This window comes from Pinus tabuliformis, chromosome X (genome assembly GCF_031772625.1).
Source record: "Pinus tabuliformis cultivar Carrire ecotype Pingquan chromosome X, CPIR1, whole genome shotgun sequence".
Lineage (NCBI taxonomy): Eukaryota > Viridiplantae > Streptophyta > Pinopsida > Pinales > Pinaceae > Pinus > Pinus tabuliformis.
In genome coordinates, this window is record NC_142308.1 from 48,939,199 (window position 1) to 48,948,406 (window position 9,208).

The 9,208-nt window shown below is 40.1% G+C and overlaps 1 pseudogene; it reads left to right on the forward strand.

Annotated features, from left to right (window-relative positions):
• Positions 1-682: 682 nt before the first annotated feature.
• Positions 683-8,584, forward strand: LOC149138271 (protein RTF1 homolog; annotated as a pseudogene).
• The last annotated feature ends 624 nt before the right edge of the window (positions 8,585-9,208 follow it).

Here is a 9,208-nt window from a genome sequence, read left to right on the forward strand (position 1 = left end):
AATGTGGAATTGGGTGAATTGTATGATTCATATGTGAATGCCAACATTTTGGCCCCATTGTCGAGGAGACTCGAGTTCTGAACCTTCGCCTCATGCGCAAAAAAAAGACCATCACAATGATGAAGCAGAAGAAATCCTCCCTCATAACGCTGGTGAGAAAAATGATATCGGCATCTTTCCATCGAAAATGTTGTAACTTCTCAGGTAGGAGCGGGAGCGGCCGAGGCCTTGAAATGCAAAGTTAGAAGTCTTGAATTCCTGCAGCCATGGCAGAACAGGTATTCCAGCTCTATTCCTTCAAGGCTTTTTATGGTTTGTTTTATGTATTTTGGATTTTTTAGGGTTTCTGCGGAAGAACAAGCGAGTTTCTGGAGTGGAGAAGATTTTGATTTATTGAGCTCTTTCAGATTCATGTCGTTTTATGGTAGTTGTTGTTTTTCTTACATTTGTTTGGCCCACAATATCCAGTTTTTATTAAGGAAACCCTTCTTTTTCATCCTGTCTCTCTCCCTATGAAAAACGTGGGATTGGGGCTTAAGCTATTTGCAACGGTTTTGTTTTGTATGACTCTAGCGCTGATCAAGGACCATGTATTACAAAACGTAATGTCGGTGATGTAAATTTATTAAGCTCCATGGTGTGCTTTGCCTCTCACAATTTTAATCTGTTTGATGGACAGTAGGTTTTAGGTTTTGAAGATCTATTGAGGAGTGGTATTTGCAGTCTTTGCTCTAGCTAGGGAACGAAGGACTATTCAATCGGCGTGGGTGTTTAGAGGGGTAAAAAAAATTTATGGCTGAACTGGAGCATTTGCTGCTAGAAGCAACTGGTCGAACATCTACCAATGATGGAAAGCAAAACCGAAATCCTGCGAAAGGGAGACTGGAAGATTCTGATTCAGATGATGGTAGTGACTCGAAATACATTGATGAAGATGATTCAGATGATCCTGGGACAACAAATAGGAAGGCTTCTGGGTCAAGAATGCCCTTGAAAAATAGATTTGATTCTGGTGACAAGGATGATGATGACAGGGGTTGCCGTGATGATTCTGATAGCGAATTATCCATAGGAAGTGATTTATACAAAGATGATGAAGATAGGGAGCAACTTGGGAAAATGTCTGAACTGGATTGGGGGTTGATTTTGGCAGAACGAGCAGAAGCAAGGGATAATTATTTAATGCATAAAAGGGCTCGCCAAAACGAGATTAGAAATCAACAACGCAAAGAAACAGGGCCTCCATCTTCACGGATGCGCTCTTCTGTGAAATCGACAAGGTCTGTAAAAGAAAATGCTTTGAGTGAATTGGTAGCAAGGCGGTAGAAAGCACAGGATTCTGACATTCAGCGTAAGCGGAGAGATAATACTGGTTCATCTAAGGGGCGGGATTCGTCACCCAGTAGAAGAAAATATCATGTGAGTCCGAGCCTTAGTTTGTCATCCTCTAGTGAAGGAGAAGGAAGTGGAAGCAGTGGTGAAGAATCAGATAGTGATGGTGATGGTCCCGACTCTGCTGACACTCCCAACTTTGAAGATATTAGAAGCATAACAATAAGGAGATCAAAACTTGCCAAGTGGTTTATGGAACCATTCTTTGAGAATATCATTGTGGGCTGCTTTGTAAGAATTGGGATAGGAATGTCTAGGTCAGGACAGAGTACTTGCCGTCTTTGCATGGTAAAAAATGTTAATGCAACAGACCCTGATAAACAATACAAGTTTGAGAACTGCACCACATACAAGTATTTGAATTGTTTCTGGGGTAGCGAGAGTAGTGTAGAAAGATGGCAGATGGCCAGGGTGTCTGATTCACCTCCACTTGAGAAAGAGTTTTCAGATTGGGAACGGGAAGTAGAACGCAGTGGTGGTTGGAAGATTAGTCGAGCAGAAGTTGAGGAAAAAATAAATGCACTAAAAAAGATAAATCAATTTGTGTATTCTGCAGAAACTGTAAAACAAATTTTGCAGGAAAATAAGTTGGCTTCCAAAAGGCCATCAAATGTGGCTGCTGAAAAGGACAGGGTTAGAAGAGAGATAGAGTTGGAGGAGAGTAGGTATGATTATTCAGAAGTTGGATGAATTAAAGTGAGATTGAAGGAACTAGAAGTCCTTTCTCTTCAAAGCAAAAGCAAGGATGCAAAAGCCTTGATGCTAGCAGAAATGAATAAGAAAAACAAGGCTGAAATTTTCAAGAACGCTTCTAAGATCAAGCCTCTAAACCTTAATCTTAAAGCAGGTGAAGCAGGGTATGATCCTTTCACTCGGCATTGGACTCAATCTCAAAATTATTATGATACAAAGGCGAAGGTTGCTGAAGACAACACTGATGCGAACAAAGAGGCAGATGCAGCCAAAGTAGAGGAAGCCATAGCAAAAGAAACCGCTGAGGATGATGGAAAGCTTGTCGACACTGATGCTCCTGTATCAGAAGATGCAAAGGTGTATTCTATGCATGATTTTGAACTTCCAATTTCACTTTCTGGACTGCAGAAGTATGGGGGTGCTCAAGGGGCCCCTTTAGCTTTTATGGCTAGAAAGCAGAAGATTGAGTCATGTAGGAATTTACAGGGTAAGTTCCTCAGAAAGAACACCAAAAGGACACCGCTCACAACCAGATCTCAAATCAATACACCAGTATTTTTGACGTGGTTAAAACCCTCAAAGAGGGAAACAGTCCACGGCCTGAGCCAACGTGGCCACTTCAGGCAATTTATTAATCAAAGAATGAAAATTTACATAAGCTTTCTCTCATAGACGGATTACCTGAACAATGACCCTCCATGCGCTTTAAATAGAACTCATGGACCAATCGGGTGTGAAGCCACGGATCAAGTGTCGGTAATACCGAGGAGAGAGTGAACCGTCAGATCACTACATATCGTGACCGTCGGATTGTAAGTTACAAAATGTACAACGGTAAAGAAACACACTTTACCTAACTCTATACTAGACCAAGTTGAACTTAACTATTTCCTATGTGTCGGAATATCCTAACATCCCCCCTTAAGAAAAACTTGGGATAGGATTGAAGGATTTACAAATATGACACAATAGGAGAAGGAAGGAGGCACTAGAGCCTATCCCCCCTTAGTGACAACTTCCTGAACTCCAAGCATATATCGAAGTTTAGTGAACTTCGCCTCTGTGAGAGCCTTTGTGAAGATGTCTGCAACCTAATCATCTGTTGAACAATATTGCACTTCAAGAACATGGTCATGAATGAGCTTTCTGATGAAGTGCATGTGTAGTTCAATGTGTTTGCTGCGCTGATGCTGGACTGGATCTTTGCATAGCTGAATGGCACTTTGATTATCACACCAAAGTGTGGTTGGATGCTGCTGCTCAAAGCCAAACTCTGATAGGATCTGACGAAGCCACAAGGCTTCCTTACTAGCTTCCACGGCACCACGATACTCTGCTTCTGCTGACGAAAGAGAAATGGCAGCCTGTTTCTTACACGCCCATGTAATAGGTCCTGAACCAAGAGTGAAGACATAACCGACAGTAGACTTCCGATCATCAGGGTCACCAGCCCAATCAGAATCAGTGAAACCAACTAATAGAGGAGCTGCTTTGGCACTGTAATGAATCCCAAACTGTACTGTACCTCGAACATAACGAAGTATTCTTTTAGCTGCTTTCCAATGACTTTCACGGGGGTTTTGCATAAAACGAGCAACAAGGCCAACAGCAAAGGAAAGGTCAGGACGAGTATGGGTTAAATACAAGAGTTTTCCTACAAGTTGACGGTATAAGGTAGCATCAACTTCAGGAGAAGTACAAGAGACTGAAAGTTTCACTCCAGACTGAAAGGGAGAAGGGGCTGGCTTACAGTCTTCCATGTGAAAATGACGAAGAATATCACAAGCATACTTGGACTGGGAAAGGGAAATACCCTCCTTGGATTGCAAGACTTGAAGACCGAGAAAATAGTGTAAGTGTCCTAAGTCTGTCATTTCAAATTTCTTTTTAAGGCTGGACTTCACATGGTTTATAAGGTTGGGATCACTACCAGTAAGAATAAGATCATCAACATAAAGAACAAGGATGATAAGAGAGTTGCCCACTTTCTTGGTGTAGACAGTATTGTCAGAATAACACCTAGAAAAGCCAGATTCTAAAAGAAAGCTATCCATTTTGGCATACCAAGCCCGAGGAGCTTGCTTGAGACCATAAAGAGATTTCTTAAGTCGACATACAAGGCTGGAGTCTGTTTGGATGAAGCCAATGGGTTGTTCCATATAGATTTCTTCATGCAAGTCCCCATGCAAGAAGGCAGATTTAACATCCATCTGATGGACTTCCCATTTTAAAGAGGCAGCAAGGGAAAGAACAAGGCGGATAGAGTTCATTTTGGCAACATGGGAGAAGGTTTCAGTGTAGTCAATGCCTTCAACCTGTGAAAAGCCCTTAGCAACAAGACGAGCTTTATGTTTATCAACTTTCCCATCTGGTCCATACTTGGTTATGTAAACCCATTTACATCTAACAAGTTTGCGTCCCTTTGGTAGAGGAACAAGATCCCATGTATCATTTGCCAACAATGAATGATATTCTTCATTCATAGCTGCTTCCCAATGTGGATGGCCTGAAGCTTCTGCAAAAGTGTCAGGATCATGATTTACTGGAGCTTGAGCCAGTAAAGAAGAGGCTCTTTCAAACTGAGAACGTGTACGTCGCTGATCTGTAGGATCACCGGCAAGATCACCTGCTGCATCTCGAGTAGCACGGACCCATCTTGGAAGTTGAGGATCCTGAGAAGGTGGGGGAGGATTGTCATCCTCACTTTCATCATCTGAAGAAGAAATGTTTTCAAAAGTAGAAGAGATAGGAAGAGGTGGCACATCCGCCGGACTAGGCTCGCAGGCCGATTTATTTTCATCAAATTTTACATCTCTTCTAATGATAACATTTTTGGACTTAAATGGAATAAGTCTATAACCTTTTACATCTTCAGAATATCCAACAAAAGTACATTTCTCACTCTTAGGTTCTAAAGCTTTATGCTTTTCATCTGGAATATGGGCCCATGCTTCACTTCCAAAAACACGAAAGTGACTTACATCTGGTTTAATGGAACTCCAAGCTTCTTCTGGAGTGATATTCTTTAGAACCTTAGTAGGAGTGCGATTTATTATATAATTTGCACAATTAATTGCTTCGGCCCAAAAACTAAGACTGAGTCCTTTAGATTGCAGCATACAATTAGCCATTTCCTTTAAGGTGCGATTTTTCCTTTCAGCTACACCATTTTGTTGTGGAGTGTATGGAACAGTATGTTGCATTTGAATTCCATTTTCGGTGCAAAAGTTGATGAATGTGTTTTTAACATATTCTCCACCATTATCAGTTCTTAGCTTAAGAATTTGATGTCCAGATTGTTTTTCAACAAAGGCTTTGAAGGCCAAAAAAGTGTTAAATACTTCGCTCTTGAGTTTTAAGAAGTATACCCAAGTGCGTCTGGAGAAATCATCAATGAAAGTTAAGAAATACTTGCAGCCAGAGAATGAAGCAACAGGAAGTGGACCACATAAATCACTGTGCACAAGCTGTAAAGGGGCTGAGGCGTGCCAAGAGGCACGTTTTTCAAAACTGTCCCGATGATGTTTTCCGAGTACACATCCGGAACAAACACCATCTCTGCAAGATACCATAGGAAGACCTGTCACCATATTTTCTTTACATAGATGCTGAAGGGAGCGATAGTTTAAGTGACCAAATCGCTCATGCCAAAGTTTGCTCACTTCATCATTATGAGCAACAAATACTGAGGGAAGATTTGATGACCCAAAGTTGTGAAACTTATACAACCTTGTGGAATCATCAGCAATACCAGTAGCTAGAATCTGTTTAGGATCTCTTAGATCCTTGATTACAACATCATGAGGTGAAAATTCAACAATTTTACCTTCACCTGAATGAGTTATCTGATATACAGATAGAAGGTTGCAGGATAAGGTTGGAACACATAATACATCATTAAACTGACCATTGTCTAGATGAACAGTTCCAGTCCCTACAACATTAAGAGATCTATCATCACCAACATATATATTTTTGGTGTTACAATCATTTAAAGAAGAAAACATGGCTTTGTTTTTGGCCATGTGATAAGAGGCTCCAGAATCAATGAGCCACTCATGAGAATGAGAAGAAGAAGATACATTTAATGCATAACCAGACTGAGATGATTGACAACGACATGCAGAAAGTGCCATTCCTGAAGATGAAGTTGAAGTTGAAGTTGAAGAATGCTCCACATGGATGTTATGTTTCTTCATTGCGGCTTCCAAGGCTTCCATCTTCTTAAAGCATTTAGATTCTAAGTGGCCATCTCGATTACAAAAGTTACAATGTCTATCAGTCTTCTTCCATTTGTTTTTATTGGTCTTATCATTTTGCTGAAATGATCTTTCATTTTGAGGGTGAGTTTGCTTAGGACCCTTGTTTGGTTTAGGACCATTCTTTTTAGGATATGACTTCTTAGGATTCTTTGAATTTGGTTGCTGCTGGGCGGCTAACGCTTTCTTGGAAGAGTTTCCAAGATTAAGAAGACCAAGGTGTAAGAGTTTTTCTTGTTCTCTTATTAAAGAATCACAAAAAGAGTCAAAGGAAGGGGCCTTGTAGTCTTTTCCTTGACAAATGAAAGCTTCCCTTGTAGAATGGAAGGTGGAAACAAATACAGAGTAGGCTGGTCCCAACTTAGTAAGGATGGAATAAATAAGGTTACTATCTTCTTTCTTAACCTTAACACCTTCCAAGAGATATCTAAGGGTCTTGAATTTGGACAAGAAATCTTCAATGCAAGAAAAATTATTAGGATCCAATGTAAGCAACTCATTTTCAAGTTGATGGGCTCTAATTTCATTTTTAATCCCAAAAACTTTAGTGATTTGTTCCAATGCTTCATGAGGAGTATCAAGTTCTGCAATATGGAATCTAAGATCAGGAGAAATAGACATCCCTATCAAACAACGTGCTTGATCTTGTCTATTTTCCCATTTTGCAGCCTTGTCTTCATCTTTTGGTTTCTTCTCTTGGCCTGTGGCTATTCTGTAGAGACCTTTACTTCTAAGTAAATCTTCCATGTAGGATATCCATTGGAAGTAGTTAGTGCTGTCAAGAATGACTTGGCATGGACTTTCCATTTTAAAAAAATCTGAAGCTGAAGATGCTGAAAGTAAGTGTTCCAATGGATAGATCTCGAAAAATTAGGCTGTTTTAAAAAAAACGGCTCTGAAAAAGGCTTCCGGATGAAGAAGTTATGGCTTTTTGAAAAAAAATTGTTGAAGTTGCCGGCAAAGTGCGCGAATGTGCGGGAATGAAAAAAAACGCCCCCACAAAATGGAGATTTGAACCCAAGACCTCTACTCTCTTAAAATAGCTTTGAACCAATTGATCTATACAAAAAATTTGAGAGAGAGAGAGAGAGAGAGAGAGAAGGGGGGGGGGGCCTTGGGTTGCGTGCTTGCCTTGAGAAAGCTTTTTTTTCCTACAAAACAAAAACACAAAACCCAACACGAACATGCAAAGAAAAACGAACCTTACGGCTCGAAGTTAGCTTTAGCCGGAAACAAAATATTTTTCTCAATGTTTCTGATTTTCCAAGATCACACTAAGGTGCAGGGAAAAGAGCATACGCATGAGAAAAAAACTTCCTTTCTGTTTCTGATTTGCCCAGATCGCACAGAGTCGCAGGGCAAAGAGCATACGCAGAAATGAAAGGTATAGATCCGGTAATTAAAAAAAAGCTAAATAAACAGAAACCGAAATAACCAGAGAGAAAATAACAGTAAACTGCAGATAAACACTGTATACCTCCAGATCTTAAAAAAGACGCAGATAGGGCTACCGGAAACCTTTTCGCGTGAAACGAAAGGGGTTCCTCACTGGAACAGATGCTCCGAACACAACAGAGCAGTCCTCTCGGCCCGAAAGCAGTCAGAAACAGTAGATCTAGGAAACGACAACCGCATGCAGTTCTACCGGCTTCAGATTTGGATCACCAACGGACGCGACCCTCAAATAGCTCTGATACCATGTAGGAATTTACAGGGTAAGTTCCTCAGAAAGAACACCAAAAGGACACCGCTCAAAACCAGATCTCAAATCAATACACCAGTATTTTTGACGTGGTTAAAACCCTCAAAGAGGGAAACAGTCCACGGCCTGAGCCAACGTGGCCACTTCAGGCAATTTATTAATCAAAGAATGAAAATTTACATAAGCTTTCTCTCATAGACGGATTACCCGAACAATGACCCTCCATGCGCTTTAAATAGAACTCATGGACCAATCGGGTGTCAAGCCACGGATCAAGTGTTGGTAATACCGAGGAGAGAGTGAACCGTCGGATCACTACATATCGTGACCGTCGGATTGTAAGTTACAAAATGTACAATGGTAAAGAAACACACTTTACCTAACTCTATACTAGACCAAGTTGAACTTAACTATTTCCTATGTGTCGGAATATCCTAACAAGTCAACTTGTGGAGTGCAAGTTCCTAGCAATGATGGAAGGAGGCATAGTCTGACATTAACTATGAATGATTACAAGCGTAGAAGAGGCCTGCTGTGAACATAAATAATGATATTTTCTCTGCTTGTTGGTTTCCCCATTTAATTTTTATATGAAAGATTCGGAAATTTCCTTTTGGGATTGCCAAAAACATATGCAGAAAAGCCTTAAAGTGAACATTTTTGTAAATTGTTTCAAATTCTATATGTAGTGTGCCATTATAGGCACTTTAAAACACAACTGCAATAACCTAGTCAACCAAGGATTTTCTTTTAATAGTAGCAACATCATGGATTGTTGGCAGGCATGAAATCAACAATGTGTTAGAAATATAGGCTGTATTTTCTTGACATCTAAAGTTCAAGGGTGTTTTTTTGTCTCAACCATTCTGCTAAAAAATGGTATATAATGTTCCAAAAGGATTCCTTTCCTCTAAGTAACGCTATTCCACTGCAAGTTATCATGCAATTCGTGAAACATGGCATTTTATGTTGTTTGAGATTGATGTTGAGTGATGCCTTTTTCTAAATTATTGTTGAAATATGTAGTGTTTTTTAGATTCATGTAATAAATGTTATGTTTTATTAATTTCTGTTGTTGTAGTATAGTTTGCTTAAATGCTTTTAGAGTTGTGGTTGTTTTGTTGTGCTTAGTTGTTTATTGATCCAGGTGGATATTGGTGGC